Genomic DNA, 5159 nt, shown 5'->3' with positions numbered 1-5159 from the left:
GGCACAAAGGCACTTAAAGCTAAACCGGAGGAGCCGAGTTCCTTTCTAGGACTCACCTAGTGGGAGAAAAGGATTGACCCACCTAAATTGTCTACTGACCTCCTCATTGTGCACCATGGTGTTTACACATATATGCATGTACGCTCATGTTAATGAATAAATTAAAATGTAGTTAACCAAAAAATGTTAAAGAGCAACAATCTAATGATGGTAACGGGACTCCAAAATGATTGTCTCCTATACATTACCTGCTTCCCCTGGGTGGCTCTCTCCAAGCTGAGTCACATCTGGTCCTTCTGATCTAAAGTCTGATGAATGTGATAAATGTGATTCTAAGTCATAAGTGGACTCACAGCTTCCTGCTGGCGTCACAAAGGCACTCCAGCCTGTGCTTTGGCTTCAGAATCACTCACTCAGGGGAAGGCATTTGTCATGTCGTAAAGACTGCTATGTAGCCCTCTTTGGAGAAACGTGGGGAAAAGACAGTGGTTTCTGACTCAGACATAGCACTGACTCCTGTGTGTGAAATTTCTTGAAAAGTTCTGTCACCTTAGGTAAGGCTCACAGGATTAGAGCCCCTGTTGTTATCTTGACATTAACTCAGAACTTTCCAGCTTAGCTGTTTCTGATACCCATTCCTTCCTAGATCATTTCATGAATGTAACATGAGCGGTCAGGCCTGCTTGTTTAGGTTTCTGTCCTCCCTGGTACCCCACAACTGTTTAGCCCCAAAGAAAATCGCACATAGGACTCCATAAATTATAACCTGATTGGCCCATTAGCTCTAACCTCTCACTGGCTAACTCTCACATCTTGATTAGCCCATTTTTCTGATCTATGTTAGCCATGTGGCTCAGTGGGGCAGCTCACATCCTGTTGCTTCGGTGGTCTAGACAGGAGTGGGAGGAATCCCCTTCCTCCTTCCCAGAATTCTCCTGTTCTCATTACATCATTTCTACTTCCTGTCTGGTTTTCTGGCCTATATTTCCTGCCTGGCTAAACAGCGTTTTATTTATAACATGATTGACAGAATACAGACAATTCTCCTGCACCACTTCCCCTCAAAAAAAAAAAAAGGAAAATATCCATAGTCCATTTTTTTGGGAATGTGGGCATAGTATTACAGGCTACTTCCAGCTGATTGGGGGCACTGATAATCTTATGGGGACCTAAAGAAAATTTAGAGTTATGATCAATTCCTGACTGGAGTATCCTGTGAGTCTTGAACATCTCAGGCAGCAGTCTTGAACCTGTTCTGGATGAAGCCACACAACCTGGAATCTAGACCAGGAGAGAGAGAACAGGGTAGCTGTTAAAATTCCTTTCTATATCATAGTCTTTCCCAGGAACATCTCTTTATGTCAAGAGATTCATGGATGGGGAGGTTTCCCTCTACTCCGAGTCTGCAAAACTCATTGCTGAGAATGGCATTGCAGACGGGAAGGGCAACTGAGAAGTTATTTCCAAGGAGAACCAGTAATGATTCAGAGCAAGAAAATTATGAAGTGGGACAAAAGAAGTAACTCAAACAGTTAAGGTGCACAGAGATCTGGTATGAATATAGAAAATTACCATCTGGAACAGAGAGAATAACTTCTAAAGGAACTTCAGGCCTTGCCAGACAGTGTCTCTCCTGCTAAGGGATCCAGTGATAGAAAGAACAGAAAATGTCATAAAACACTAATGAGATTGTCAGGTTTCTGCTAGTATTAGATGAAGGCCGGATTCATTCTCAAGGGAACAACCGAGTTAGAAGAGGAGGAGCCAGGAAAGAGTATGGAGAATTGGATATAAGGCAGATTTTGAATTAGATTTAAATAAGTTTATCCTCTTATTTTCCTACACACATTATTTAAGAATAATAACTTCAATGTATCTGACAACCCAGAATAGTTGGCATGTCTCTTTGGAGAATGACTGACAGAAAATGTGTCCTAGAACCACCAGTTCCAAAGGGAAAGGCTCATTCAGATCACATTTAACTTGGGGTATTGAAGTCTTTATAGAAACTGATTAAGAAAAATAATTTCAAAGACAACAAATCAAAGCCGATGTGCACATATATGTGCTTATCTAAATGTGTTTATATGTGATTATCTGCATGCATGTAAGTTTGACCTGCAAACTTGAAGATGTTTGTGGTCTGGTGGAAGCTGTCCTTTTAAATTTTCAAATTAAGAGATACATTTGTTTTTATTCATAAAATAGAATTTTTCAAATAGTATATTCTGATTATGGTTTCAACTCCTCCAAGATCCTCATCACTGCTTCCCCCATTTGAATCAATACACTTCTGTCTCCCCTTCAAAAACAAACTTGTAAAGAATAATAACAAAGCAAAGGAATATAAATAAAGCAACCTAGAATAGGACAAAATAAATAAAGAAGCAAAAGAGGTCAAATGAAAAGAACAAGAAACACAAAGGCACAGAGATACATATATTTTATACACAGTGATTCCATAAAATCACAAACAGAAGCATATATATGCATGCAGGTATGTATGTGTATATGCATGTATATATGTATGTATATGTGTATATGTTAAAATATAAGATTTTTTTAAATGCCTTGGAAAAAACATTATGGAACAAAGAACCTCCAAAGATGCCATTGAGTTTCCTTAGTATTGACCATCTACGGCTGGCACAGGGCCTGCCCACAAGAGTTTTTGTAATCCCAGTGATACTTTTTGCATTTTAGAGTGATTATCAATTTATAATAGATTCTGGGTTAAGGATAGAGGCGTGGGTACACTTTTTATCTCAGTGCTGGAACCTCAATGGGCAGAGACCCAGGCAGGCCCAGTATGTGCTGCCACAGTATCTGAAAATTCATGTGTGCACAGATCTTGGTATGTTTATAAGGCCCTTTTCCTGGTGCTCTCCATCCTCTCTACCTTTTACAATTTTTCTGTCTCATTTTCCTTAGGGTTCTCTGAATTCAGAGGGGAGAGAATTAATTTAGAGGACCATTTAAAATTGAATGGTCCAAGGTCTTTCACATGTCTGCATAATGTCTGACTGTGGATCTCTGTATTTGTTCCCATTTGATGATGGAGAAAGCTTTTGTGATGATGAATAAGATATGTACTGTTGTGAGAAGTCATTTTATTGCCATTTTTCTTTAGCAGAACAATTATATTTGATTTTCTCCTAGGTCCCTGACTCTCTTTTGTCAGGCTCTTGGCTACCTGAATTTTGGTCAGTCTCATGGGACTTATGTCATAGACTAGGACCCAAATCCAATCAGAAATGGGTATATAGGTTTTAACTCCCACAAGCTTTGTTGCACTATTGCACTTGTGTATCTATCAGGCATGTCTTCACTGTAGATTGATGAGTGTGTATCTGGATTGATGTTTACCTTTTTTTTTGTAGCACACAGAATAACTTCTAGACATTAGTCTATAGGGTGAAGGGGTTAGGTAGGCATCATATTGATTTCTCTGTCTTCAATGAGTAGTATAGATGTTTCCTTCAGAAATAGGGCCTTCCTGTCAGCTTGTGGAGATTAACCATTAGCCTTGTAAATAGTCTGCCTTATTTGGGGGTTCCCATGGGACTCCTTTGGTCAACACTTTGATTAGATACATCTACCATTTTATAAATCATCTAAGGACCATATCAACTGCACACATATGGTTTATTTTGTTCTCTAGTCATTACTCAAACACAGTCTTTACTAAAAGTGTGTTAATTAGACACGTTTATATTTGGGGTTTTGCTCTTGTTGCTTTGCTTTATAAAATATATAGTATGACACCCTGTAATGTGTCATCTTGCTGACTCAGATTCTGGAGAGCTTGGATTTCAAGCTTATGTTATCTATCCATCCATTGTAACTCCTTTAAGATAAATGACATATTAGCTATAGAGTATTTCCTTGTTTTATACACACCCAATACATTTTAGTAAAATAAAACAAATCTTCATAGGCTATACATTTACCTTAGCTGTTAGACCCATTTCCCAGACTTAATGAAGCCTTGGATTTGGTTCCTAGGACATCATAAACCCAGGTTTGGTCCTCCTTGTCTATAATCACAGAGTTTAGGAGATTAAGGCATGCGGATCAGACACTCAGGGTCATTTTTGACTACCTAGTGTGATCAAGGCCAGCTCAAGTGTGTGAGATCTTGTGTCACCAATTCCCTTATTCAGTCGCACACATAGATTTTTAAAAACTCTCAAGTAACGACAAAATAGAAAGTTCAGGCTGGCTTGACACTAATTATATAGTCTAGATTGACTTTCAACTTGGCATCTTCCTTCCTGAGTAATGTAGTAGTGTGTGAAACTGTATCCAAATTCTCTGTGTCCAGATTGGGATTTAATTAAATTATGTCTTAGTTATCGTTTGGTTTCATCTTATTTCATCTTATAATTCATTTATTATCTTATCTAATTATTTTTCCTCACCATTTTGTTATGCTGATCTTAGTAAATTATCTTGAAGCTACTAAATCAAAACAAATATTACAATTGAATCCCATATTGAATTAAATAAATACACGGTACAGAGAAAATAGATTTTCTTATATTTAAGAGAACTATTTGGAACTCAGAGACAAGATAAAAAGGAAAAGTAATGAAACAGAAATTATTATATAGAATTAGATTGAGAGTTTACAATGTATTGATATATGTATATAATATATATATTCTCTAATTATCACATGCTACAGTGAATAAATTTAATATAATAATAATTCAAGTAATGACTATGAGAACCTCTGGTCCTTCCCAATTTATGGATGAGTACATAACATTTGGAAGGTAAACATATCCAAACAGGCATGAATGGTAATGATAAAAAATAGATAAACTTCATTATTTTAAAAAATGAAAATTTTCTTTGTAAAATACTAAAACATAAATTTGGAAGGCAAGTAACTCGAGAAAAAGAAATATCTACGATATGACACCCAAGCAGACACTCAGTTCCCATGAACATAGCGAACAATGAGGACTACTGAGAACTCAAGAACAATGGCACTGGGTTTTGATCCTACTGCACGTTCTGGCTTTGTGGGAGCCTAGGCAGTTTGGATGCTCACCTAACTAGACCTGGAAGGAGGTGGGTGGTCCTTGGACTTCCCACAGGGCAGGGAACCCTGATTGCTCTCCGGGCTAATGAGGGAGGGGGACTTGATTGGG

Source organism: Microtus ochrogaster, assembly GCF_000317375.1.
Source record: "Microtus ochrogaster isolate Prairie Vole_2 chromosome 14 unlocalized genomic scaffold, MicOch1.0 chr14_random_1, whole genome shotgun sequence".
Classification (NCBI taxonomy): domain Eukaryota; kingdom Metazoa; phylum Chordata; class Mammalia; order Rodentia; family Cricetidae; genus Microtus; species Microtus ochrogaster.
Note: the sequence above shows the minus strand (reverse complement) of the source record.